Source organism: Lynx canadensis, chromosome B1 (assembly GCF_007474595.2).
Source record: "Lynx canadensis isolate LIC74 chromosome B1, mLynCan4.pri.v2, whole genome shotgun sequence".
Classification (NCBI taxonomy): domain Eukaryota; kingdom Metazoa; phylum Chordata; class Mammalia; order Carnivora; family Felidae; genus Lynx; species Lynx canadensis.
This window is the reverse complement of record NC_044306.2, coordinates 176,718,252-176,737,726: the sequence shown is the minus strand read 5'-3', so window position 1 is coordinate 176,737,726 and position 19,475 is coordinate 176,718,252.

The window sequence follows — 19,475 nt, the reverse complement described above, 5'->3', positions numbered from 1 at the left end:
TCCTGATGTCTGCCCCCAGCCCACCGCTGGGGCCACAGTCAGACTGGTGTGTGCCTTCTCTTCCCCTCTCCTAGGGGCGGGATTCACTGTGGGGTGGTGTGGCCCATCTGGGCTACTTGCACACTGCCAGGCTTGTGATGCTGGGGATCTGGCGTATTAGCTGGGGTGGGAAGGCAAGGTGCACGGCGGGAGGGGGGGCAGGCTTAGCTCGCTTCTCCTTAGGTGATCCACTTCAGGAGGGGCCCTGTGGCAGCCGGAGGGAGTCAGATCCGCTGCCGGAGGTTTGGCTCCGCAGAAGCACAGAGTTGGGTGTTTGCGCGGAGCGAGCAATTTCCCTGGCCGGAACCGGTTCCCTTTGGGATTTTGGCTGGGGGATGGGCAGGGGAGATGGCGCTGGCGAGCGCCTTTGTTCCCCGCCAAACTGAGCTCTGTGGTCCGGGGGCTCCGCAGCTCACCCTCCTTTTGTCCTCCAGCCTTCCCGCTTTCCGAGCAGAGCTGTTAACTTATGACCTCCTAGACGCTAAGTCGCGCTTGCTGTCGGAACACAGTCCGTCAGGCCCCTCCGCTTTTGCAAGCCGGACTCGGGGGCTCTTCTTGGCTGGCGAGCCGCCCCTCTGCCCTGGCTCCCTCCCGCCAGTCCGTGGAGCGCGCACTGCCTCGCCGCCCTTCCTACCCTCTTCCGTGGGCCTCTCGTCTGCGCTTGGGTCCGGTGACTCCGTTCTGCTAATCCTCTGGCGGTTTTCTGGGTTATTTAGGCAGGTGTAGGTGGAATCTAAGTGATCAGCAGGACGCGCGGTGAGCCCAGCGTCCTCCTACGCCGCCATCTTCCTGCGCCTCCCAAAGACATTTAAATTTATCTGTTTTGTCTTTTAAACTAAATAGGTTTTCAATACTGTATATACAATATAGACTAAATTAATGATACTGAAATTATAAATCACTTAATTTAAGCAAAAAGCACTATATCTTAGTGTAAAATTTTTCATGTACAATATCATTAGGCATAGTTATTTCTCTTACATTTTGAAAAATATTTTACTTTACATTTTACAATATCACCAGATATATTTATTTCTATTTTATTTTAAAAGTTCTAAAACTTTAAAACAAATTTAGACAAAATTGCTTCTGGTGCTTTTCTTTCTTTTCTGCTAATTCAAATAACATCTGGCATCATTTCAACAGTTTTATCTTAATTTCTTGTATGTAGGTGTGCTAGAAAACTCTTTCTCACTGTTGTTTTGTCAAGAAATATGTTTATTTATTCTTCACTTTTAAAGAATAAACTGGATAAAAACTTGTGGTTGACAGATTTTTTCTTACAAGATTTGAATGTGTCATTTCAATGTTTTCTGGCTTCTATTATTTCTGATAAGAACTCACTCATTATTTGATTCATTCTTTTATACATGTGATGTGTCTTTTTTTCGCTTGTATTTAATATTTTCTCTTTAGTTATGGCTCAAAGTAATGTCATTATGATGCATTTTCATGGGATTTTCTTTGATTTGATTTTATTTAGAGTTCAGTGGACTTGGATATGTATGCTAATGTTTTTCCCCAAAATTTGGGAAATTTATAGCCATTATTTATGCATATATTTTCTACATGAAATTTTTGCTCAGTGTTCTCATCTATCATCCCTTCTTATCCTTATAATCTATTCAAATTGTGAAATCAGCTACATTTTCCTTTTAAAACAAACTTTCAAACTATGAAAACCTTTAAATGACATTCCTTAAGTGAGAAAATAATTTCAAGACTACTTTCACTATTGTGACAAACTTTTTTCTTCACTTTTTTAAGGGAAATAAAATTTAAGCTAAACTTTCATTAAAGACAGAGAGAGAAAGAGAGAGAGAGAGACATTGGATTCCAAGATATAGTTCATAATATTTAGCCCAGGATTCAAATGGTTAGGCTGACAATCTCTTTCCATCCTTTCTGTTCTAAACATAAAAAAAGACATATTCTGCCTTGAGCAAAAATGAAAGTGAAACTTTTGCTGTAGAATGACAATTATTGCCAGTAATGGTCTAGTATGTGTCATTCAGTTTAAATAGCAAATTCATTCTTTGGCTGTGGGCATAAATAAACAAGATAATCACAGACTATTAAAAAGCAGTCATTTTTTTTTTCCTGTGTTGAAGTTGAAGGGAAGTTTATTGATAAGTAGATGAGAAGGTAAATAGAATTAAAATTATATTGTGGAAAAATCCGAGCTTTACACAATAAAAGCACCAGTGTAATTATAATGTTTGATATAGATTAATAAATATGGCTCAAATTTAAATACAAATGTTGTGTTTATATTTGCTAAGAGCCCTGATATCATTAGGATGTATAACATTCTCTCATTGGATTGCTACTTTTCTGAGTAATTTACTAAAAAGCTAGTTAGTTCTCTGTGTACTTCTTTTCAGATAAACAAATGAATTGTGAAGATTCTAGTTTCAAAAAAGAGAACACTTCTATAGACAACATCTTTTAGAATTGTAAGCATTTTACATATTTATTTATTTAATGTCCATAAAAAATCTACTTAGTAGGTATTATTCTCTCTTCATGATACAAAAATTGAACCTCGGAAAGATTTAGTGACATAAAGAGAAAGTATAAGTGATGGCAATTAAGGAGTGAACTTGTCTTGATGAGCACTGGTGATATACGGAGTTGTTGAATCACTACTTTTTTTTAAATTAAAATTAAAAAAAATAAGTAACTTATTCACCAATAATATTTAATTATTTGACATAGTTGAAAATTCTCTATGTTTTAAAATTGTGAAATGGGAGGGAGAAATTCAGGAATCATGAATGAAAGCTCACTAATCACCATCAAATTATTTAGAAATTATTCATTTGTAAATGTACTGATTGAGCTAGTCACTAGAGGCATAGTAGTAATAAGGATTAAAAAATTCTGTCTGTGGGATTTAAATTCTGATTGCAACATAAGAAAATAACATGAAAACAACATAAAAAACAAAAAAAGAAGAAAATTAAGATTGTAGTAAATTATTTTCAGGATGGTTAAAGGGTGAAGAGATAAAACACACACGGTGAGGATGCTAATTTCCACACGGTGATTTGTCTGTCAAAGCCCTGCAAACAAGAAGAGACCCTGTCCACATTAAATGCTGCAGGAAGTATACAGACACATTCCAGTTAGAAGAAACAGCAAATGAAAGCTGAGCAAATAATTTGCTATGGTCAAAAACTGGAAAACGAGAATGTCTGCAAGATAGTGCTATATGGAAACAATGATACAAGGGGAGATTGCGGAGTCAGAATAGGAGTCACGAATATGTGTTAAAAGAGTGCAATATGTAGTTGCTGGAAAAGCCTCCCCCATTCACAATAATAGCTTCCTCTCATCTCCCAGATTTTGGACCTGGTCTCCCAGTTACAGTTGATTGCTTTAGGTTGGGCATTCATATTTACTTTCCTGGGAATTTAGAATTGAAAATGTGACACACAATGTCTGAGAGTAATAGAGAACTAAGCTACATTATATTTTTAAGTTTATTTATTTATTTTGAGAGAGAGGGAGAGTGCATGTGTGCAAATGGAATAGGGGCAAAGAGAGAGAGTGAGAGAGAGTGTGAATCCCAAAGAGGCTCCATGCTGTCAGCGTGGGCTCAAAATCAGGAATCCTGAGATCATGACCTGAGGAGAAATCAAGAGTCCTACACTCACCTGAGCCACTCAGGCACCTGGAAGACTAAGCTACATTATTAATAACATGCCATCCATGAATATTTCATCTGTGAATCCGGGAGCAGGTGGAAGTATAATTTTAGAATTTTAGGCATTAAAAGGAAGGTGGGAGAAATAGCATGATAAGTAATATCCCTCCCAAAGATCTCTAAACTGAAGATGTCAAGATAGTCTCCAGTTATGTTTTTAAAGAGACCATCAAATCCACAAGGCCTCTGAGTGCATTCTTCCTCTTACTATTCTTATTTTGTATTTTCCAGACAGATAGATGTCTTCTAGATATATTTATTTACATTAATAAGCATTAATTTTACTCATAATTTAACTACAATTTTTAGATTGTATGTTATTTGGATATTTAGTATTTTGTAATACAAGTTATATTTGTCACATTTTATCTATTGTTGCCTTATAACCCCTTTCTGTTATTTAATTCTTGTATTTCAAATATCACATTTGAAGCTTATTTACTGGGGTACCTGGGTGGCTCAGTTGGTTAAGCCTCTGACTGTGGCTCAGGTCATGAGCTCACAGTTCATGAGTTGAAGCCCCACATAAGGCTCTCTGCTGTCAGTGCAAGGCCCGCTTCAAATCCTCTGTCCCTCTCTCTCTCTCTCTCTCTCTGCCCCTTCAGTCACCCTCTCTCACTCTCCCTCTCTCAAAAATAAACAAACATTTATTAATTAATTAATTAATTACCAAACCCATTAATCATATTTCACAGAGTAGGAAGACATTTACTTTTCTACTTCAAATTGATAACTTGCAAAGAACACTTTATTTCTAAATACAAAGAGGTAGAGCAAAGTCAAGTTGGAGGTAGACAGTTAAGTCAACAGGCAAATCCTCAGGTTTTATACAATGTTTTATGTATGAAAATTTCAATATGAAGAAGTAAGACTGCTTGATTTGGGATAAATCCATTGCCTTACGGTTTGCATGTCCAGGATATATATTATATTTGTTAATTACTCCAGTCTTAAAGATTAGCATAAATGAAGAGTCCTGGATAAGGATGATTGCTTTTATGTTTAGCATCCTAATTATTGTCTCCTTGCCTAGGCATTCAAATGCAATTAAAGTATGCTCTTTAAAAATATAACTGGAGCCCTGTGCATGAAATTATTTACACCAATCTTAAAATAAGAATATCCAGGACATCAAATGGGCAGTGACTTTATGTGTGGAAAAACTACCATAAAAGTTAATGGTGCCTCATGAAATAATAATTGTACTTATTAAACTATAAGCAGAGAATTACACACACACACACACACACACACACACACATATATATATATGTACAGTCATTTAAAGCTCTGCTTATATCAGCATTTTATTACGGCTGAAAAGAAAGTTAAATGTTTTTTTTTTTTCTTTTTTTAAACAAAGGCAAGTTTTACCTTTCATATTATAAGTACACAAATTATTTGACTACATCAAGAGTACAGAAACTATAAGGCAAAGTAGCATTTATAGTTAGAACTTTAGTCAAGACATATTTATTGAACTAGATATTATGTTAGGCATTTGATAATATAAAGAAAAATATAAAAAATAAGCAATCATCCTTTCCTCTCAAGGAGCTCATTATACAGTAGGAAAGTATGTATGTGTGGTGTGTGTGTATATAAAATATCATATATAAAGCATATATATGATGATATAATTTGATTTAACTTTGCCTAATTTTAACCAATATTGTTTTCTTTTTTTTAATTTTTTAATGTTTATATTTATTTTTGAGACACAGAGAGACAGAGCATGAGCACGGGAGGGGCAGAGAGAGAGGGAGACACAGAATCTGAAGCAGGCTCCAGGCTCTGGGCTGTCAGCACAAAGCCTGACACAGGGCTCGAATTCATGAGCTGTGAGGTCATGACATGAGCCAAAGTCGGATGCTGAACTGACTGAGCCACCCAGGTGCCCCAACCAATATTGTTTTCTTTTATTTATTTATTTATTTATTTATTTATTTATTTATTGGGACAGAGAGAGACAGAGCATGAACGGGGGAGGGGCAGAGTGAGAGGGAGACACAGAATCGGAAACAGGCTCCAGGCTCCGAGCCATCAGCCCGGAGCTTGACGCGGGGCTCAAACTCACGGACCGCGAGATCGTGACCTGGCTGAAGTCGGACGCTTAACCGACTGTGCCACCCAGGCGCCCCAATATTGTTTTCTTAAATAGAAATATATGTGTGGGTGTATTCACACATTTATGTAGCAAAAATTGACGTGACCATTTATTCTCTAAATGAAATAATTCATATAAATTTCTTCATAGAAAAATTATAAAAAGGAAAAAGCAAAATTTTCTTTCAGCTGAAAGTAGAGATTGCTACTAATTTTATTTAGTATATTTTATAAAATTTCTTCTAGACATGATATATACTGAATAGAGGATGCAGGGTGCAGGGTTAGATAGTGTCGTTTAGGTGGGACTCACACAATGAAATATTTCTATCTATTCTAGGGTCCTTATCTATACCCATAGATAAGAAGAAATAATGGGCAAATAATCCCCAAATGTCAATAATTTAAGACAGCAAAAGTTCATGCATTTAAAAATATATATAACCAGAACAAACATCATGGTTAGGAGGGAAGATGGCGGCGTAGGAGGACGCTGGGCTCACCGCGCGTCCTGCTGATCACTTAGATTCCACCTACACCTGCCTAAATAACCCAGAAAACCGCCAGAGGATTAGCAGAATGGAGTCAAAAGACCCAAGCGCAGACGAGAGGCCCACAGAAGAGGGTAGGAAGGGCGGCCAGGCGGTGCGTGCTCCAAGGACTGGCGGGAGGGAGCTGGGGCAGAGGGGCGGCTCGCCGGCCAAGCAGAGTCCCTGAGTCTGGCCTGCAAAAGCGGAGGGGCCTGACGGACTGTGTTCCAACACCAAGCGCGACTTAGCGTCTGGGAGGTCATAAGTTAACAGCTCTGCTCAGAAAGCGGGAAGGCTGGAGGACAAAGGGAGGGAGAGCTGCTGAGCCCCCGGACGACAGAGCTCAGTTTGGTGGGGAACAAAGGCGCTCGCCAGCGCCATCTCCCCCGCCCATCCCCCAGCCAAAATCCCAAAGGGAACCAGTTCCTGCCAGGGAACTTGCTCCCTCCGCGCAAACAACCAACTCTGTGCTTCTGCGGAGCCAAACCTCCGGCAGCGGATCTGACTCCCTCCGGCTGCCACAGGGCCCCTCCTGAAGTGGATCACCTAAGGAGAAGCGAGCTAAGCCTGCCCCCCTGCCGCCGTGCACCTTGCCTACCCACCGCAGCTAATACGCCAGATCCCCAGCATCACAAGCCTGACAGTGTGCAAGTAGCCCAGATGGGCCACACCACCCCACAGTGAATCCTGCCCTAGGAGAGGGGAAGAGAAGGCACACACCAGTCTGACAGTGGCCCCAGCGGTGGCCTGGGGGCAGACATCAGGTCGGACTGCGGCCCCGCCCACCAACTCCAGTTATACACCACAGCACAGGGGAAGTGCCCTGCAGGTCCTCACCACACCAGGGACTATCCAAAATGACCAAGCGGAAGAATTCCCCTCAGAAGAATCTCCAGGAAATAACAACAGCTAATGAGCTGATCAAAAAGGATTTAAATAATATAACAGAAAGTGAATTTAGAATAATAGTCATAAAATTAATCACTGGGCTGGAAAACAGTATACAGGACAGCAGAGAATCTCTTGCTACAGAGATCAAGGGACTAAGGAACAGTCACGAGGAGCTGAAAAACGCTTTAAATGAAATGCAAAACAAAATGGAAACCACCACAGCTCGGATGGAAGAGGCAGAGGAGAGAATAGGTGAACTAGAAGATAAAGTTATGGAAAAAGAGGAAGCTGAGAAAAAGAGAGATAAAAAAATCCAGGAGTATGAGGGGAAAATTAGAGAACTAAGTGATACACTAAAAAGAAATAATATACGCATAATTGGTATCCCAGAGGAGGAAGAGAGAGGGAAAGGTGCTGAAGGGGTACTTGAAGAAATAATAGCTGAGAACTTCCCTGAACTGGGGAAGGAAAAAGGCATTGAAATCCAAGAGGCACAGAGAACTCCCTTCAGACGTAACTTGAATCGGTCTTCTGCACGACATATCATAGTGAAACTGGCAAAATACAAGGATAAAGAGAAAATTCTGAAAGCAGCAAGGGGTAAACGTGCCCTCACATATAAAGGGAGACCTATAAGACTCGTGACTGATCTCTCTTTTGAAACTTGGCAGGCCAGAAAGAATTGGCACGAGATTTTCAGTGTGCTAGACAGAAAAAATATGCAGCCGAGAATCCTTTATCCAGCAAGTCTGTCATTTAGAATAGAAGGAGAGATAAAGGTCTTCCCAAACAAACAAAAACTGAAGGAATTTGTCACCACTAAACCAGCCCTACAAGAGATCCTAAGGGGGACCCTGTGAGACAAAGTACCAGAGACATCACTACAAGCATAAAACATACAGACATCACAATGACTCTAAACCCGTATCTTTCTATAATAACACTGAATGTAAATGGATTAAATGCGCCAACCAAAAGACATAGGGTATCAGAATGGATAAAAAAACAAGACCCATCTATTTGCTATCTACAAGAGACTCATTTTAGACCTGAGGACACCTTTAGATTCAGAGTGAGGGGATGGAGAACTATTTATCATGCTACTGGAAGCCAAAAGAAAGCGGGAGTAGCCATACTTATATCAGACAAACTAGACTTTAAATTAAAGGCTGTAACAAGAGATGAAGAAGGACATTATATAATAGTTACAGGGTCTATCCATCAGGAAGAGCTAACAATTATCAATGTCTATGCGCCGAATACCGGAGCCCCCAAATATATAAAACAATTATTCACATACAGAAGCAACCTTATTGATAAGAATGTGGTAATTGCAGGGGACTTTAACACCCCACTTACAGAAATGGATAGATCATCTAGACACACGGTCAATAAAGAAACAAGGGCCCTGAATGAGACATTGGATCAGATGGACTTGACAGATATATTTAGAACTCTGCATCCCAAAACAACAGAATATACTTTCTTCTCGAGTGCACATGGAACATTCTCCAAGATAGATCATATACTGGGTCACAAAACAGCCCTTCATAAGTTTACAAGAATTGAAATTATACCATGCATACTTTCAGACCACAATGCTATGAAGCTTGAAATCAACCACAGGAAAAAGTCTGGAAAACCTCCAAAAGCATGGAGGTTAAAGAACACCCTACTAACGAATGAGTGGGTCAACCAGGCAATTAGAGAAGAGATTAAAAAATATATGGAAACAAACGAAAATGAAAATACAACAATCCAAACGCTTTGGGATGCAGCGAAGGCAGTCCTGAGAGGAAAATACATTGCAATCCAGGCCTATCTCAAGAAACAAGAAAAATCCCAAATACAAAATCTAACAGCACACCTAAAGGAAATAGAAGCAGAACAGCAAAGGCAGCCTAAACCCAGCAGAAGAAGAGAAATAATAAAGATCAGAGCAGAAATAAACAATATAGAATCTTAAAAAACTGTAGAGCAGATCAATGAAACCAAGAGTTGGTTTTTTGAAAAAATAAACAAAATTGACAAACCTCTAGCCAGGCTTCTCAAAAAGAAAAGGGAGCTGACCCAAATAGATAAAATCATGAATGAAAATGGAATTATTACAACCAATCCCTCAGAGATACAAACAATTATCAGGGAATACTATGAAAAATTATATGCCAACAAATTGGACAACCTGGAAGAAATGGACAAATTCCTGAACACCCACACTCTTCCAAAACTCAATCAGGAGGAAAGAGAAAGCTTGAACAGACCCATAACCAGCAAAGTATTGAATCGGTTATCAAAAATCTCCCAAGAAATAAGAGTTCAGGACCAGATGGCTTCCCAGGGGAGTTCTACCAGACGTTTAAAGCAGAGATAATACCTATCCTTCTCAAGCTATTCCAAGAAATAGAAAGGGAAGGAAAACTTCCAGACTCATTCTATGAAGCCAGTATTACTTTGATTCCTAAACCAGACAGAGACCCAGTAAAAAAAGAGAACTACAGGCCAATATCCCTGATGAATATGGATGCAAAAATTCTCAATAAGATACCAGCAAATCGAATTCAACAGTATATAAAAAGAATTATTCACCATGATCAAGTGGGATTCATTCCTGTGATGCAGGGCTGGTTCAACATTAGCAAATCAATCAACGTGATACATCACATTAACAAAAAAAAAGAGAAGAACCATATGATTCTGTCAATAGATGCAGAAAAGGCCTTTGACAAAATCCAGCACCCTTTCTTAATAAAAACCCTTAAGAAAGTCGGGATAGAAGGAACATACTTAAAGATCATAAAAGCCATTTATGAAAAGCCCACAGCTGACATCATCCTCAACGGGGAAAAACTGAGAGCTTTTTCCCTGAGATCAGGAACACGACAGGGATGCCCACTCTCACCGCTGTTGTTTAACATAGTGCTGGAAGTTCTAGCATCAGCAATCAGACAACAAAAGGAAATCAAAGGCATCCAAATTGGCAAAGATGAAGTCACGCTTTCGCTTTTTGCAGATGACATGATATTATACATGGAAAATCCGATAGACTCCACCAAAAGTCTGCTAGAACTGATACATGAATTCATCAAAGTTGCAGGATACAAAATCAATGTACAGAAATCAGTTGCATTCTTATACACTAACAATGAAGCAACAGAAAGACAAATAAAGAAACTGATCCCATTCACAATTGCACCAAGAAGCATAAAATACCTAGGAATAAATCTAACCAAAGATGTAAAGGATCTGTATGCTGAAAACTATAGAAAACTTATGAAGGTAATTGAAGAAGATTTAAAGAAATGGAAAGACATTCCCTGCTCATGGATTGGAAAAATAAATATTGTCAAAATGTCAATACTACCCAAAGCTATCTACACATTCAATGCAATCCCAATCAAAATTGCACCAGCATTCTTCTCGAAATTAGAACAAGCAATCCTAAAATTCATATGGAATCACAAAAGGCCCCGAATAGCCAAAGGAATTTTGAAGAAGAAGACCAAAGCAGGAGGCATCACAATTCCAGACTTTAGCCTCTACTACAAAGCTGTCATCATCAAGACAGCATGGTATTGGCACAAAAACAGACACACAGACCAATGGAATAGAATAGAAACCCCAGAACTAGACCCACAAACGTATGGCCAACTCATCTTTGACAAAGCAGGAAAGAACATCCAATGGAAAAAGACAGCCTCTTTAACAAATGGTGCTGGGAGAACTGGACAGCAACATGCAGAAGGTTGAAACTAGACCACTTTCTCACACCATTTACAAAAATAAACTCAAAATGGATAAAGGACCTAAATGTGAGACAGGAAACCATCAGAACCTTAGAGGAGAAAGCAGGAAAAGACCTCTCTGACCTCAGCCGTAGCAATCTCTTACTCGACACATCCCCAAAGGCAAGGGAATTAAAAGCAAAAGTGAATTACTGGGACCTTATGAAGATAAAAAGCTTCTGCACAGCAAAGGAAACAACCAACAAAACTAAAAGGCAACCAACGGAATGGGAAAAGATATTTGCAAATGACATATCAGACAAAGGGCTAGTATCTAAAATCTATAAAGAGCTCACCAAACTCCACACCCGAAAAACAAATAACCCAGTGAAGAAATGGGCAGAAAATATGAATAGACGCTTCTCTAAAGAAGACATCCAGATGGCCAACAGGCACATGAAAAGATGTTCTCATAGTCTGTGGGTTCTAGCCCCGCGTCAGGGTTTGTGCTGACAGCTCAGACCCTGGAGCCTGCTTCTGATCCTGTGTCTCCCTCTCTCTCTGCCCCTCCCCCACTCTCACTTTATCTCACTTTGTCTTTCAAAAATAAATACATATATTAAAAAAAAGAGGGGCGCCTGGGTGGCGCAGTCGGTTAAGCGTCCGACTTCAGCCAGGTCACGATCTTGCGGTCCGTGAGTTCGAGCCCCGCGTCAGGCTCTGGGCTGATGGCTCAGAGCCTGGAGCCTGCTTCCGATTCTGTGTCTCCCTCTCTCTCTGCCCCTCCCCCGTTCATGCTCTGTCTCTCTCTGTCCCAAAAATAAATAAACGTTGAAAAAAAAAATTTAAAAAAAAAAAAAAAAAAAGAAATGAAGGAGGAGAAATAACAACTGACACCACAGAAATACAAAGCATTTTAACAGATTATTATTTAAAATTATATGTCGACAAATCAGACAAGCTAGAAGAAAGATAAATTCCTAGAAACATAGAACCATCCAAAACTGAATCAGGAAGAAATGGAATATTTGAACATACTGATTACTTGCAATCAAATTGAATCAGTAATCACAAATCTCCCAGCAAACTAAAGTCCAGGACCAGATGGGATCACAGATGAATTCACCCAAACATATAAAGAAGAGTTAATACCTTTTCTTCTCAAACTATTCCAAAAAATAGAAGAAAAAGGAAACCTTCCAAATTCATTTAATAAGTCCAGCATTACTTCAACATCAAAACATATTCACTACAAAAAAAAAAAGAAAAAAGGAAAGAAAGAAAGAAAGAAAGGCCAATATCTGTGATGAACATAGATACAAAAATCTTCAACAAAATATTAGCAAACTGAACCTAACAACACATTACCAAAAAAAAAAAAAAATCATTCACTATGATCACTAGGAATTTATTCCAGGGACACAAGTGTGGTTCAATATTCACAAATCAATCAATAATATATATCTCATTAAGAAGCAAAACGGTAAAAAACATATGACCATATCTATAGATACAGAAAACACATGTGACAAAGTACAGCATTCACTCATGATAAAAACTCTCAATGAAATAGGTTTCGAGGCAACATACCTCAACATAATAAAGGCCATATATGAAACACCCACAGCTAATATCATACTCAATGGTGAAAACCTGAGAGCTTTTCCTCTAATATCAGGAACAAGAAAACAATTCCTACTCTCACCACTTCTACTCAACATAATACTGGAAGTCCCAGCCACAGTGATCAGACATAGCATTGTTTCCAGAAGGAAATGTGACCTATTCTCTGTGTTATCTCTTAGGTTTATAATAAATATAATAATGAAAAATTATAAAATAAGATCGTAACTATGAACTTATTCATCAGTAATGTACCTAGGCACAAAAAGTATCATCAGAAAATGAAATATTTGGGATTTCAGGTTATTATGTGAATTGTATGTATTGTCAATATAATGAGTACTGGACAGCAGACTACTAAGCATCGCTGTTTTATAATGAATATGAGTAAATACAGTACCCACATTTTGACATATATACTCCAATTCAAGTTCAGAAATATGTAAACAATTGTAAGAAAGAATAATTTCAGATGATTTGTTTTGGACTGACTCAGATAACCATTATAAATTCTGGACAAAAACATAACAGAATGATTGTTGAAATGGAAGTGACCCAAATCACAAAGAACGTAGAAAAGAGGTCAGTCCTTGAAAGCAATGAACTTCGGAGAGTGAAGTCCACATTTATGTGTATTGGCCCCTAACACCACTGTCCAGTTGATTCGTAAGGGATGGTAAGAACTCATGGGGAAATCTTCACTGTCACTGGCTAAAGGTGTGAGAGGTGGTCAGGGCTGTCACTGAAAGAAGAAACCTGAAAACGAGAGTGACTTAGAATGTGAATACAAAGACTCTGAGTATAAACCTCCTCAAATTCATGGCTGATGAGTGAGCTGTACATGTACACAGGAGACCCCAACAAGCCCAGTGTAAAACTGCTGCAATTTGGTCAGGAAACTAGGACAGTAAACTAGGCAGTTAACTAGGACAAGCATAGGGATCCCCTTGCTTATTCTTCCCTCTCTCAGTGATCACTGCCCTGTGGTGTCTGTCATCCTGTGTCTGAAAAAAAAATTTTTTTCAGACATTTTTCCTAGATTTTTCGTTATTTCAGTCAGCAACTATTACTTCATCATGGCTGGAAGTGGAAGTCCTCTACGTTGTCTTAAAATGGCATAGGAAGGGGCTCCTGGGTGGCTCAGTTGGTTCAGCATCTGACTTTGGCTCATGTCATGATCTTGTGGTTCGTGAGTTTGAGCTCCACATTGGGCTCTCTGCTGTCAGCGTGCTTCAGATTCTCTGTCCCCACCCTTCTCTCTGCCCTTCTCATGCTCTGTCTCTCTCTCTCAAAATGGAATGAACATTAAAAAATAGGTTTTAGAGTAAATTTCGTAACATTTTCCATCTATGTTATATGTTACTTTAAAACTACACTCAGTGTATTATACACACACCAGGGGATTTTTTATCACATAAGCAGAGAAAATGCATAATTTTACAAGATTGAAACTAAAATGGTTCTTGTTATTCCTCTATTTCAAAGTTTCACTGAAATAAAAACTTTTCACTTTTTATAAACTAAAGTAGATACAAAGTTGGTGTGCAAGTATTTCCTAAGTAACATTTTTTTAAATGCTTTTTATTTATTCTTGAGAAAGAGAGACAGAGCATGAACAACGCGCGGGGGCAGAGCGAGAGAGGGACACAGAATCCGAAGCTGACTCAAGGCTCTGAGCTGTCAGCACACAGTCCAATGCGGGGCAAGAACTCACAAGCCTTGAGATCATGACCCAAGCCTAAGTCGGCACTCAACCGACTGAGCCACCCAGACACCCCCTAAGTAACAATTTTTTATGTACTCTTCTCACTGGAGCCAAACAAAACAAAACAAAACAATAGATGGGCTTTGTGTACTATGGAGACTTAGCTCTAATTCCCTTGCACATGGTGTTGCTAAGGTTGGGAAGAATTTACATAAAACACAAGCTATATGAGAATGTGACCATTAAAAGAGAAAGATAATAGTTGACTACCAGGCAAAATTCTAAAAATATATATACCACAACTAGTCAAAAATGAAGCTGTTGATGTTCGTGATGACTGGCAAGGTGATCCAAATTTTAACAGATTTTTTTCAGCCTTCAAAGCAGAATAGATTAAAAGGAGAAAAGTCAGGGTAAAGATTAAAACATACACATTTTGGGGTGCCTGGGTGGCTCAGTCAGTTGAGCATCTGACTTTGGCTCAGGTCATGATCCCACGGCTCATGGGTTCGAGCCCCACATCAGGCTCTGTGCTGATGGCTCAGAGCCTGGAGCCTGCTTCGGGTTCTGTGTCTCCCCCTCTCTCTGCTCCTCTCCTGCCTGTGCTCTCTCTCTCTCTCCCTCTCTAAATAAAAAAATATTAATATATACATATTAGTATATATTTATAATATATTATATATTATAATAATTTATATAATATAAATATATATATTAATATTTATTTATACATCTAGCGATAGATTGGAAAGTGCCAGGCTAGCCTGGAAGGTTTCTCTTTTACCTTTGATTCTGAGCTGTTTTGCAGGCCCTGACTCTAAAGACACACCCATTTTATCCAACCAGGCATGGCCTTTATTCTTCTAAAGCCTTGAAGTGGATTGTCTGGAAGACATTCTTAATGTGTTCGGATTATTACAAAATTTAACCCCATCCAGAGACACTGGAGATGGGTTTAAGTTGCAGATGATTAAGTTCCCTAAGAGTCAGCAATTCCACTTGCTCTAAGTGAAGAACGAATCAAAGAAGCATTTAGGGGCGCCTGGGTGGCCCAGTTGGTTAAGTGTCCAACTTCCCCTCAGGTCATGATCTCATGGTTCGTGAGTTCAAGCCCCGCATTGGGCTCTGTGCTGACAGCTCAGAGCCTGGAGCCTGCTTCAGATTCTGTGTCTCCCTCTCTCTCTGCCCCTCCCCTGCTTGCACTCTGTCTCTGTCTCTCTCAAAAACAAAAACAAACAAAACTTTCAAAAACATTTTTTCAAAGAAGCTTTTAATTATCAGCTTCCAAGAATCAGCATTTCACATATCTTACGCCTTGTATCTCTCTGACACATGCAAAAAGAGTTGAAAAATTAGCAGAAATGTGTTGGCTTGTTAATTTCCTGAGTTCACTCTTCTGAAAAATAACATTTACCAGCTTTCTAGGCCATTTCCAGTTTTCATATGTTTTCTTTCCTGGGAGAATTTTTGGCATGTCTATCTTCCAGTATTTCTACTAAATTTTAGTTTCTGCTCTTATACTTTAAGCCTCCATATTTTGGTGAGAAATTAGTTATTATAGCAATCTTTTCTGTTACTACAGATACTCAAAAGGCTAAAAATGTGAATGATGATATTTTAAGTTTCACTAGCCCAGTTTTACCCGTTTCTTTCAATTTGTATTTATTCCTTGGTTTTCTTTTGCTTATGCTTTTAATTTTAGACGTCTCCTTAACATATTTTCTTTAGACTTTTTTTTTTCTTAAATAGGTGGTGATCTGTAGCTCTCACTTTGTCCTTAGTGATTGAAAATTAAGAAACTGATTGAATTCAAGTATTGGTTACATACTTCCTCCATGTGTTAAACAAAACACTGATAACCAGGTGACTTATAATCCACTGGGGTATTAGAATAGTCTTCTTTCCCTGAAATATGATAAACCCAAAAGAACATTCATACAAATACTCTTCATAGAGCGCATGAGTGTTGAGTGATGGAAAGTGGTCTTTTTCAACATGCAGTCTCCGTGGTACCTGAGTTCTCCATTGTGCCTGATGTCCAGAAACCTCTCTTATATTTTGGAGATATTAAATATCCAAGCTTCTTCCAGAAGGCAGTGGAACATTGAGGGCTGTAGAATAGATCCACTAGTCTTCTTTTTCTTCAAAAAGACTGTCACAGAATCCTCTCATTTTTCTTACTCCATCATACTTCCCCACCCATATCATCTTCAGTGTTTGGCACATTTATAGTATAATCACTTTATTTCTTCCTTTCTTTCTTCCCTTCCCTTCCCTTCCCTTCCTTTCCCTTCCCTCCCCTTCCCTCCCCTCCCCTCCCCTCCCCTCCCCTCCCCTCCTCCCCTCTCCTCTCCTCTCCTCTCCTTGTCGCTTCCCTTCCCTACCTTTCCCTTCCCCTCTCCTCCTCTTCCCTGCCTATTCCTTTCTCTCTGTTTTTTTTTTCTCTCTCTCTTTCTTTCTGTCATTCTTTCTTAACTTAGACTCAGAGCTTTTGGTTCAAATAAACCAGTTCCTATTTATCTATCTTCCTACCAGATCTCATCATATATATTGCTGTTGTTTTTTATGTTTTGTCCCTGTGGGAAATACCTTTAAAAATTCCATTATAGTTGGGGATCCTTGGTGGCTCAGTCAGTTAAGCACCTGACTCTTGGTTTTGGCTCAGGTCATGATCTCATGGTTAATGGTTTCAAGCCCCATGTGTGGAGCCTACTTGGGATTATCTATCTCCCTTTCTCTTTGCCCCTCCCCTGATCCTGCTCTAAGTAAATAAATGAATAAACAAATGAACTTAAAAAATTCCATTATTGTCATTTTAGCAGACATAGGAGAACTTTGTGTTTATTCAGAAGTTTCATTTTTCTTAAGTACTTCTGATATTCATGTTTCACTAGGTAAAATAATTAAAAATTGATTTAAAAACTACACTTTATGACTACCAGCAAAGCTACTATACATCTGCATATAAATATGTTATGACACCGACTCTCAAATACCTTATAAGCTTATCAAGCTATAGAAGTCTGCTAAGTGGAAGGTTAAACATAAAATTTCTTCCCTGTTATTCCTTTCATTTAATATTTTTAGCATAGTCAATTTGTAGTAGTATCCAACCAGCATATATACATACAAACACATATATACATACGGACAATGTACTGAACTAGAAATTAATGGAAGTTCCCTACTTTCCAACAATATATATTAGAAAATTTATTTTAAACAATTTATTATATTTTCATTGTTATTCTTCAGAAGCAATCATTAGAAAGAGCAAAGGGGTACATATTACCTTTCTAGAAGACACATTTTCTTAATAAAGAATTGCATAATTTCATGTTCACCATTTATTAGACATAAGCACTATATTCTGACTCTACAACAGAGAACTAATTTATTATTTATAGAGCTTTATACAAACATGTATTCATGACATCAGTTTGCCCTCGTTTACTGTACCTCTGGGCACCGTGTGAATCATTTATGAGGTGTCTATATGTCTCACAATTGGAAAGATTGCAAATTTACAAAGCACACCACAGCATACACACACCCTCTCTCTCTCTCTCTCTCTCTCTCTCTCTCTCACACACACACACACACACACACACACACACACACACTTTATGTGAGTTTCTTTTCATGAGAAGCAGTTCCTCATTTGGCAGAATACTATATGTTGAAAACATTAAATCCATTAATTTAGAAAGGTTTTCCCAGATAAATAGGTTTTAACTTAATAGCTGGGAGATAATTGTATTGAGACATCATGATTGGTTACAGATTACATCAGTGGTAAAATACTATAAGAGTCTTAATTAAACAAACACATACACACACACACATACACACACATACAAACTTTGAAAAATGTGTTAACAAAATATCAGGTTACCAGACTGGACTACCATAGGTCATGGATATAACAGAAAAAAACCTGAAAGGGTTAAACAGATAGATGAACCATTCTTACCAAATTTCCATATTTATCAACATAACAACACTAAAATACATCACTGACAGCTATATAAGCACACCACACAAAATATATTACCGCTGATATGAAAATGCACCCTGTGAGGTAACAGACACAGGTTAATTGTCATAACAGTTGGCTAAATATTAAGAACATATTTTATTTTAGAATTCTTTTTATTTTTAATTTATATTCATGAACTACAGACATTATGTATACCAAGCAAGGCATGTAGCAGAATAGTTCATACTAGTACACGTCAGTTATAAAACTCTTACTTAGCCATGTCATTGACATCATATACTGTTCATTAATGTAATCTTCTGGCAAAATACAATCATGGCTGTAGTAGATAACTATAATGTAACGCCTGCCCATTTTTGTCGGCTCTAAATGTGAGATATATTTGGAATATAGAAAACAAAATGAGAGTTGTCTAGATAATGATTAAATATATAATTATATATAATATATAAAACATAATATTAAACAGTTATATAAAATGTATAATATAAATATATATAATTAACTCACAATCTGAGTATCCTATCTCCCTCACCAACTATATCTTTTCAAAATGTATTTTACTGGGGCGCCTGGGTGGCTCAGTCAGTTGAATTTGGTTCGGTTTTGGCTCAGATCATGATCCCATGCTTTGTGAGATTGAGACTGAGGCTGACAACAGGGAGTCTGCTTGGGATTCTCTCCTTCTTTCTCTGCCCCTCCCCCATACACTCGTGTGTGTGTGTGTGTGTGTGTGTGTGTGTGTGTGCTCGCGCGCGCTCAAGCACACACTTGCATGCTCTCTCTCCCTCTCTCAAAATAAATAAACTTTAAAATGAAATTTATTATTTCCTATTAAAACAAATTTTGTCTATTAGATGTTTGCTGTCTTGAAAGAAATTTACAATACCAATTTTGCAAGGAAAATAATTTTAATGGCATCATATTAAAATATTTCATGAAAAATGAGAGCACATTGAAAACATTAAGCCACTTTAATAATTCTTAAAATGACAAACAGTGGCGAACTATCTTCCAATTGATCTACTGTGAGGAACTCTTTTGATGTCTAAATATTTTCAGACTACCACAAGATACTCTTTATGCTTACTATTCATCAATGAAAAATGTGCTTAACTGAATAACAAAAATATAAATTTACTTTGAAACT